Raw genomic sequence first — 10,867 nt, 5'->3', positions numbered from 1 at the left:
GCAGAAGGTTGTCTCTAAAACAAAGACAGATTTCGCCTCAAAGCGGCACTAACAGCTGCTGCCGTGAAGCCGATTCGAAGTAATCGTTTCCGCTGAGAGCGTCTGGATTACCGCTTTTGTGTTCAACTTTGCACTGGGCGGGCAGGATATAAATGCCGCCCGTGTCTAAGCAAATGGGACAACATTTTACTCTTTTTAGGGAATAGATATATTTAAAAATGTTTGTGGAAAGTAAGCTTTTCTTTGTTTGTTTGTTTTTATTTTTGCGTTGCACGATATCACAGTCTTGCGCTCCGCCGAATACCTCGATTGTTACAAAATGCGTGCCTCGATATCGCGGCATCAAGCTTCACGAAACCGTCTCGATGATCAGAAATCTTCATCTTCTCGCAGCAGAAAACAAAAGACCTCAACCTTGACGTCCAGAAAGCCTTTCAGGACCTAGAGGTAAGCTAGCTTTACTGCAAAGCTATTCGTGATTTTTTTCTTACTTTCTTATGGCCTACCCCATACTCGCATTCAGGTGTCAAAACCCGCATGCAAAGCTGGCAGAGAAGTAAAAAGTCACCCCCACAGACCGCGAAAATTGTTCCACTTAAACGTGCAAGAGTTCTGATAGATTTCTATATACCCTTTGCCATACCCCATCAAGCAACATTGCGGGTCGCCATTTTTTTAGCACAGAAAATATTACTGGATCCGAGTCCTCGCTGAGTGCTGACGCAATGCTCGTTTTCAACAAAAGCTCAGCCCAGTTTACGGCGAGCACTGAAACAGCCCTTTTATCCAATAAATGTTCATAGTGCCAATGGCAGATTCAGATAATTGGCACAGCAGCTACTAGACAGCGCGCACTTTTTACCGAGGAACTTGCTTGTTTCGTCGAGTGCATATATTCCCTATGTTAACGAGCGAGAGCCGTGCAAGAGCATTGTAATACCATTTCAGGTTAAACTAAGCTGAGACAAAGGCCGATACGGTTACAAATACTCAAGACACCGTCCCCACTAAACCTTTACATGTTTAAAGATGAACGATTTGTTAGAGTCTTTTTTTTTTTTTTGTTTAATTTGGCTGAAAATTGGAATACCGCAGCAATAACCTTTTCTCAGCTTCTGGCAAGCATGCATCTTATGTAAATGACATTTTTCAACGGAGTGTTTGAATTTTCAAGTTACGCCGGACGCGTAAGCTCTGGGAGGCGACTCTCTAAGTGGCAACATCCAAAAAATCTCTTTTCTCTATTCGTGTACGTCAACAGCGAGAGGACAGACGACCGATACGAGAAGCCGCGAAGTTGCTTTACGGGTCGCCAGCGATCGATATTATTTTTTCGCAGCTTCGATCACGATCGAAAGTTCAAGTGCAATGGGTAGCAATCTGTGCTGCCCGGTACATTGCCCGAACAATGCCCGAAAAAAAACGTTTCTTCGCTGTTTTACCATTGTTTTCGTATACAAAATAGCGCTTCATGCCAGCAGGCCGGGGGGGGGGGGGGGGGGGGGGTGAGCCATGTCGAGGTTGTTTAGCGCGAGCAGTGTGCCGAGTGAACTAGTGTATCATGAATCCTTCTCTTTTGTGCTAGAATACTTGACAGCAGCGTTCTTAGAGTTGAGTAACCATCTGCAGTCGGAATGGCAATCGCACACTCAAGCTGGCTCTTTACCACTACGACCTCCGTCCAAAGAGCAGCGCGAGTAAAACCTAAAAAAGTGGTTCATTTGTGCAATAGACGACATTTGGCTCTGTTACATCCATCAGTTAATTTTTTTTTATGAACACTTAAGTGCTGTGTTTCAATCAATCAATTTAGTACAACAGAAGCGGTCGCCGCCAGTTCAGCCAACTCTCGGTGTTCCAGTCGTGCGGCCGATTTGTCGAAAGCGAGTAAGGAATCGTCTAAACGAAGTATAAAATTCAGTTCAAATATGCATTTCGAGCAGACTTGAACCTATCCTTAATACTCTACTCAAGAGACTGTATTTCAAATACCTTTTGAAGTATCTTGGTATCTTGCAAATACTTTTAATCGAGATTATTTGATACTGAAGTTTAATTACATTTCTGAGTATCTTGTACTCATTATCTTAAATACATTTTTGACATTTCTCCATTTTCCGAGTTTTTCGGTATGAAGTGGCGTGGCGTAAACGTTCTTTCGAGCCACGAGATCCTGTTGCTAGCTCCGATGAGCTACGGTGACTTAGATTGAGCTCATGAAAACATCGCTTTTTTGCTGTTGGTGACTCGTATCTCAGTCCGAAGTTCGTACAATGAAGGTTTTCCCCTCGCCTTCCGAAAGGCCCCTTTTGCTTCCCAGAGTTTCTCCCAAAAACTCCTCAAGCAAAAAGGAGGGGGGGGGGGGGGGGGGGGGGTTACGGAAGATGAAGGCTCCCTATGTGGCACAACACAAAACGGGAAATAACCCACGACAGCAATGCAGACTTTAGCGAAAAAAAAAATAGAAGAAAAGTAAAAGTAAACACAAAAAGAAGACATTTTTTTTGCTTGTTGTATATTTGATTTCGCTACAACAAAACGTCGAGGTCTTTTATTTTTTTATTTTTTTTTTAGTTCGGCATTTATTGCTTACGGGAACACTGCCTGTAAGCGAATATTGATAAGCAGAGAACAGGCAGGAAGTGAACTACAAGCAGGATGAGCTCGAAATGCCAACCAAGCGTCCTTCAACATTGAGTGCCATTCTGAAGGCAACCTTCTTCAAGAAGCAGTGCTGTGGCTATTATGTAGGCTCTCTTTGTTATCCATTCACTCATTTCCGTTTCCCAAGCTCGTTTATAGTGAACTTTCCATTTAGCGAATATGGATTGTAGTTAAACGATGCGACTAAGGTGTGCCGCAAAAGTGATATTCAACGATGTCATTATAACTGAAATTACCTTATTTTTGTCCCAGAAATGTTTTTTTAACATGTATCAGTGATATCCTGCTCCTCATGGTTGGACTGCATAGAATGACCCTACGATGTTGTTTTTTTAACTGAACTTTTTTTTGCGATTTTGTGCTATTGCGTGCTAATAAACCATAATGGTGAACCAGATTTGCGCAACTGGGCGTTTTCAGATAAGATCAACGACCATGCCCGGTGACCATTTTTAATTTTGATGAAAAAATATGTTTTGCTAGCTTTATGCCCAGAAGAATAAAACCAATCCTTGTATTGGAAAAAAAAAATATTTTTGTGTGTGTTCGCGAAAAAATTGTGTAAGCACCCTCTCAGTCACGTGCGCGTTTTGCGTATTGCGCGATGTGTACAATTTGGGCGCATTCCCCCAAACAACTGTTTTGGCTACGGGTCTAGAAATATTCACTGACAAATTAGGCATAGGAAGGATTGACAAAAGGTATTAATCACCCAGCATTAGGGTAGTTATTTTGAAAAAAAAATCTCAAAAACATCACATTGCGCAATAACGTTCTGCATTAAAGAATTTTTTTTTTCGTATCGATAAAAGCTAAGGTCTTGGAACTTTGCCAGTGTGTTGCCCTGTATATAGTTCATATTTGCGTGGAATATCGGGAGAAATGTTGTTTCTTGATCGGGGTCATGCTCCAAGCTTCTACTGCCCTCTGAAGGCTATTTCACCATCCCTCCCCCTCCTCCTCTTGCTCTTTAGCCACGAACGCTCTTTTATTTCTGTTTTGAACTACAACACTCATCCACCATCATGACTACCATTACTTTTTGCAGCACTTCCAAGTGCTGAATTTTAATGCGTCATCAGAAAAGGCCTCCATGGCGCGTACAAATAGACCCTTTCTGAAATTTTGTCTGGCCACTTCAATAATAATCGTCACCTCAGTGTATCACTCTCTACATGTTAATGACGGCCTTTCGATGGCTGGTGAAGGAAGAATAGACCTATTGTTAAATTACCCAGGCATCGACGAGAATTTTAGGAAAGTAGGTCTAGGCGCCGTGCGTGCTGGCATCCGCAGCAGTAACCGTGTTCTAAAGCAAAAGCCTAAACCAAGTGGCATCTTGCACGCGCATTAGTCATTAGGTCTGTTCGATTCGCCTGAACTGGCTGAACTAGTTCAGCAGTGCAAGAACTGGCGCATTCGATTCAACCGGAAATTGCACGACCGCTGCACTGGCGCGTTCGATTCATCCTAGTTCTGAACGAGTTCAGTCCCAGTTCCGGAAATGCTTGCACCGGCTCCGAAGCCAGTTCAGCGTTCGTGCCGTAGCAGACGACGAAAGCAGACGACTCTTCTCTTTCTTGCTCGCTGTGCTCGGTCATTAAAGCATGTTTGTTATACACAACAACGTAGAAACGGAAGTCTTCCCACTTGTGGACGAAAATGGTGTACCCGTAGTGGACGGAAGCGGGATGGTGTACGTTACCGAAGGTAGGAATAAGCTCGAATTAAATACGTTAAAAATCGTAAGAGGGCTGCGTCGGCTTGCTTATGCAGCCTTGCTTACGTTTCGTGAATGACTTGCTTAAGCCAGTCATTCACCTCGCGATTATACATCGATGTTTACAATGTTCGCATTCTATTCTTTAAGACGGAGAACGAGTAACGCTCGTCTTTGCCTCTGAGCCGGACGCAGATCCAACTGTCCTGCAGCCTGCGCGTCCACTCACAACGGACGTCGACGGGCAGCTGTGGAGTGCCGCGAAGACGAAGTTCTTTATCGGCTGTTATAAGGAACTAAAAGAGCGTCTGAGAGCAAAGGGGGGTTTCAGGTATGTCTTTGTCAGGATATATTTTATAATACATGCTAATACGTAGTAAACATCATGTTTAGGACTAAACGAGCCCTTTGGCAGCAGCTGGCCGACACCGTCGTCGGAGAGTTCGGCGGCGTTGTCACCGCTGACCAGGCCGAAAACAAATGGAAGTCCTTGGAGAGAGCGTACAAGAACGCCAAATCAAAAAACAAGTCGGGCCACTCTAGGGTACATTTTGAATACGAGGAGTACGTACGTTCACTAATTTTTTTATATAGGTCATCACTTGTAAACGTGCTGTTTCTGTGGTTTAGCGAGCTTCATGACATCCTCGAGAAAGAGCACCATATTTCACCAACTGTGTTGTTGGCGCCGGGAAGAGTGCTTGAAAAGGAAGGAGAGACCAGGTAAGTACTTAAGAAACGTATAATCAACGTAACATAAAAAAAAAAAAAAATGTTTCAGCGCCGAGGTTGAAACCTCCCGAGGGACAGAGGCAGGACCCTCCTCCCTTGCCTTAGGGGTGGCTCCGCCCTCAAACCAGCGTGCTCCGGCCGGTACACCGAGCAAGAGAAAGAGGGAAACCGCCCTGGGCTCGCTGCTCAAGGTGTTCGCCGACGTGGAGGAGAGTCGCAAGAAACGACATAAGGACCGGATGGCTCTTCTCGAGCGCCTCGTGACTGCAATCGAAAAGAGCGCGCCGGCACAGTGGACGTGCTTCATGCACCTCAATGAACTTTTGATTACAGTTTCACTGTTTCGCAGGCCGCTTTATTTATTCTTTTGTTATTATTTTGACTGGTGCACAATTGTGCCGTACGAATAAATTCGTTCAAATTGTCTTGCTGATTTTGTTTGCCACTCCTCTGTAGTCCCCCGATTCATTCGTAGTTTTTACAATTATTTCCGAGTTTTGCAGCATGTATTTTTTATACCGCCATATCTAGTTTTTTTGTTTGTTTGTTTTTTATTTTAGGTTTTCTTGATTGTTAGGTTGAAAATAGCTTTGGGAACAATGTTACGTTTTAGGAGTCACTGGCACTGACTACCTGTGCATGCCCGCATATATGTATTCTGGTATACGAACGTACTAGGGTATTGGATCAAAATAATACTGTACGCAGAAATGAAGGAACGAAGTAACCCGTTACTTTGTTTAATCGTGTTTTCATGAAGTCGGTACGCTTCATTTTCCAAAGCTCAAGTACCATCTTTGTATGTTCACACACACACACACACACACACACAAAATAAAAAAAAAAGAATATTTTTGGAGGATTAGGTGTAGATATCGCTTCCTAACATTCGGTCTTAGCAATGGCCTCTCGGATCCGCTCGGAGAGACTCCTTGTGGCGTCGTCCGGTTGGATCGCGTGGTCGTCGTCGTTGGTGACTTGGTCAGGCGGGCGGGCGATGTTCAGGTCATAGAAAAAGTCTCTCTCTGCATTACAGAGGTTGTCGAGAACGCAGGCGCCCATAACGACAAGGCAGCACTGTCTGATGCTGGCGCTGTCGACCAAGTACATTCTCCGAAATCGCAGCTTGAGCAGCCCGAAAGTATTTTCGATTGTCACTCTCTGTTGACCGTGCTTCGTGTTATACGTAGTCTTCCAGGACGGCAGGGCCGCTTTTGAAGACTTGAAGGGGGTCATGACGTATGGCAGCAGGGGATAAGCCCAATCCCCCAGCAGTTATCCACCCGCACACTTGGCTTCCGCGTCCTCGAAGATGGGGCTCTCCTTCAGGATGCGGGCGTCGTGCGCTGAACCGGGGAACCCGATGTAGACGTCGATGAATTGATTTTGATCATCGCAGATACCCTGCAGAACAATGGAATGAAACTTGCTCCGATTGTAGTAGGAGTTCGGAGACTCTCTTGGTCGCAGGATTTCTACATGACATCCATCAATCGCCCCGATCGTTTTGTGGGGCCCTTTCCCCTTAGTCTTCCTCAGGAAGCCGGCTTGGCTCCTCCGACGTCTTTCCTGGCCAGGCCGGGTGATTATTTGTGCGCTGATACTGTACAGAAAGTTCAGAACTCTTTCAATGCAGAGGTGAACGGACGACTCCGTTATGTCAAAGCGATCCGCAATCTGGTACATTGTGGCTCTCGTGCCTACGTAACTAAGCACAATCAGCAATGTCTTCTCCGCCGAAATCTGCGGTCGTCCACCAACGGAATCCGGGTAAAACGCCGAAGCTTCATATCGACCAGCCAGCTCCGCGTGTGTCTCTCTCGAAAGCCTGAACAAGCGCATAAATTCGAAATCGAAGTAGGTGTCGATCACCTTTTCGTAGTACAGGGGAACCCTGTTCCTGTCAGTCCGTGCCGAAACAATCGAGGCGAGGGCGATGATGTCGTCGAGCTCATCGTCGCTCTCGTCTTCGATGAGCGCTACTGCAGCGGCCAGTAAATTCTGACGGGACATCGTCATCTTGATCTCGCGAAGGTATCCAGGTACGTGGTCGAGGAAATGTCTATGAAAGCGATCGCAGCACGAAATCAGACGATATAAAATGCAGACACGTTTCATTAGATGCTGCACGCACTTTGTAATGTAAAGAAACATACATGGAAAATATTTTTGTCAAAAAAAGTAATATAAAACTAACGCAAATATCCAAGCGCTAGCAGACAAAATTCCATGGCGACGCAGCCGGACGGCAAAAGCAGACGACGTCTTCCGCATCCGTTTTATCGGTACTCCGGAAGTCGATCACAGCGCCAGTCCTAACGCGGTGGCTGCACTGGTTCTGCGCCGCCGCTGCACGACTCCTGCACTCCTCTGAACTCGGACAGAACTAGTTCAGAACTTTCTAGCCGAATCGAACAGACCCAATGCCTTGCTTTGGTTATTCACTTCGAATCTTTTATGCCGGGAACCTGCTCGCGTGCGGCGCGTAGACCTATATTCCCAGCATTCTCGTTTATGGCTGAACAAAGGCCGGTTCTCACATGCAGCGAAGCGCTGATGTAGCACTGCTCACGTGTCGTCAGTTACTCATTGTCTGCCTTGAGCAACAGTTTTGATGGTGCGATACAAACCTGAGGAACGCTCCCGTTAGAACGCACTTAGCGCGAAGTCAGCGTTATGCTTGTAACGCTGCCCTCCATGTGTGAACAGGCCTTAAGTTAGCAATAGGTCATTCGAAAAAATGCGCCGATGCGGAGAGAGGGAGCATTCCAGACGTTAGTTCTCTGTGTTGTTGTTCCATGTCGGAGTTACGAGACCTATAAGTTTGTGTGCGCTACGTATTTCAGAGTCCCATGAAAATCCTTAGAATGCTCGGCTTCGGCACGCACAAGACAGCGCATGGCAATAAATAATATGTGCTTAATTTCATCGAATTGTTTTTTCTCAACTTAGCGACTCGTTCGGAATGGTAGTTTTTTTACACCATCGAAACGAGACCATATATGGAAATAACTGTAAAGCTAGGAACACCCTCACTTTTGTTCGTCTGGCTTTGGTGAATAGGTGCTACATTTGAACCACCATTAGCATACACAACGTTAAATTTATATCTGAGCCTCTAGATGGCATTGAATGTACAAAAACGTCTATGATGCGAGCAAGTCGTCTGCTTCTTGCGCAGGAGTGGCGGTGACATCAGAACGACACCGAGCTCTGATTGGCTGATTGAAAACGTTAGTGGGTAGACCCTGGGTAAATAGGGTGCATCACCATCCTTCTGTTTAGGGTAATGTCAACCTTTGTTGTACCCGATGCCAACAGCACCCGCTCACGGGGAGAATACAAAGAAATTGACGATATCAACATGTCGCCATAGCACAGTCAGCGCCACAAACGAGTGCAGGGAAACGCTCTTTCAGGCGCTTCTGAACAAAAAAGAAAAATAAACGTGTGGAACAAAATGGCCAGATGTGACCACCCTAAGCAAAGCGCACATGAAAGCACCCTAGACTTTCATGCTAGATGCCTTAAAATCTACCCTGTTTTTTTTTTTTTGTTTTTTTTTTGTATCAGCGAATAAGAACTCGACGTCGTACTGACGTCACCGCCACTCCTGCGCAATAAGCAGACGACTTGCTCTCCGCATCGGACACGACCGCGGCGTCGGTGTTCGTTCCAGAATCGTGTTCTCGCAGCACTCGTGCCCAATCTATGCCTTGCTGTGGCCTCTTTTAGAGAGGCAGCAAAGTTCAGCACTAAGACTTTCTTATTTAGAGTCACTTAAAGTCGCTGAATCCTAGAAAAGTAGCGCCAAGCTCCGCGTATGGTCGCCATTTTGTCCCATAGAATGGTCAGTTACTGCATGACCTTTTCACTCTTGGTAAGCCGACTCAAATTCCAGTTGACAGCTTGCTTCATAAGGAGATGTCTCCAATACCGAGATTTCGGTATCCACACAGCAGCAAAAGCAATTGCACCGCCACTGCATGTGGCGTGAGTACTCGGCGGCACTGAAAAATAACTTTCGTGTCTTGAAATACTCAAGAACCACAATACCATTGGAAGAGGTTTGTGAGCTATTATAGGTTGATGCATGCACAGTGGTAAAAACGCTTATATGGACGATTTGATAACGCGTCTATACGGCGGCCATTACTGACCTTCTCATGTCTTACCCGGATGCCGAGTCAGCGATCGGGCGCTGACGATCTTTTACAAAGGCGATTGCTGGGAAGGAGGACACAGCAGAATCTAAAATATACCCTGGTCGTGAAAAAGTTAAGCAAATGTAATAAAAGAAAACAAAAATTGAAGGTCACTTATTACGGCGCCCAATCACAGCTTCTGCAAGGCCTCTATTAGCGAGGAACGCTTTCAGTACGACGATGCTTCATGGCGATCTTAGCACGACTGGTTCAGCACGAACCTTTCGAAGCTTGGAAGATTTTAATGGTTAAAATGGCGATTTCCATGAAAACAAAGAGCGATCAGCCAATCACTTTGCGAGGTTGTGTCGACATATCTTAAATTTGAACTTGTATATAAAATGCTTTGAGAATATAAGCACAAGAAGTAAAATCCGATGGTGTCGTGACACTAACATGAAAAAAAGTTCGAAATTGTGTCAATATTAAATGTCATAATTTATAACTTTAAACCATGTCTAAAAGCTCTTAGAGCTGTGGCAGTTACGAAACTGAATGTTAATTACCCTACTTACACGGAAACCCTTAACCGCAGTTAAGTCACCTTTAACTGCAGTTACGCTTAACCAGCGCTACCCTAGAATACTCTCGAACAGCTATTTTAGGAGAGGAGCAAAGTGCGCGTGCACAGCTCTGATGGGCACTCAAGATGCGCAAGTGCACTTGCACTCAGAGGTTTATAATATATTCAGTAATTATAGAACACTTAGAGAAACATGGCGAACGTCATAACCCTGATGGAGCACTTTTGATGCTGTTTGGTTGGTCCCATCAGCTCGCAGCGTCGGCTGCGTTTGGACTTAAGATGAAACGAAGTATAACAGCGTGATGAGATGAGATGACGACTACAGTACGGCGTTAAAAAGATAAACTTGGAGGTTTATACGACCAGCTCCCCCCCCCCCCCCCCATTCTTTCAAATGAGATGTCATCCAGTACCATGTAGACACGAATAGAACTTAAAAAAGGGGGTGCGTCGGCATGTGGCAGCTTCTCTGGAGTCCCACAGACTCAGGAAGGTACCGGTGCAAACGTCACAGTTCGATATTCAGGAGAGGCTCTTCGAGGCCACAAGGGAAAGAGGGACGATCTGAGGAAGCCCCGCAGAAGTAGGAGAAATAAAACATTCCCGAAATAGAAGGTCACCTTACGGCGTTCCAGAAACGCACCTCTGAGATGAAGAGGAACCGCCATTCATACCAGGCTACATCTGGATGGGTTGCAACAGGAGGGGAGGAGAATTGAAAGGCGGAGGTCTAGGGGTGTTGATCAAGGGACAAGACTGGGAGAAAGCAAGGGAAATAGGCAGTGAACACTTGCGGCTAAAAGGCAGGGTAGTGGGTCTGAGCACTCCTCTGAGGTTTGTGTATCTGAAAAGAGTGTTAGCGTTTAGGGTGAAGAAATTACGATGTGGTTGGATTAAACTGTTTATTTAATTAAAACTTTGAGCAATACACAAATGGAGGATTATATAAAAGTTACGGTTCTAGCGCGGTGCTGCGTTTCGCTCGGCATCGTCCGATGGAATGTTCTTCTCCATGAAGGA

General features: G+C 45.4%; 1 pseudogene; it reads right to left on the bottom strand.

Annotated features, from left to right (window-relative positions):
- Window positions 1-5,998: 5,998 nt before the first annotated feature.
- On the bottom strand, window positions 5,999-7,108 carry LOC115322477 (annotated as a pseudogene).
- Between the last annotated feature and the right edge of the window lie 3,759 nt (window positions 7,109-10,867).

This window comes from Ixodes scapularis, unplaced genomic scaffold (assembly GCF_016920785.2).
Source record: "Ixodes scapularis isolate PalLabHiFi unplaced genomic scaffold, ASM1692078v2 PGA_scaffold7__128_contigs__length_106722199, whole genome shotgun sequence".
Lineage (NCBI taxonomy): Eukaryota > Metazoa > Arthropoda > Arachnida > Ixodida > Ixodidae > Ixodes > Ixodes scapularis.
Note: the sequence above shows the minus strand (reverse complement) of the source record. Positions and strands in the feature narration are given on the sequence as shown.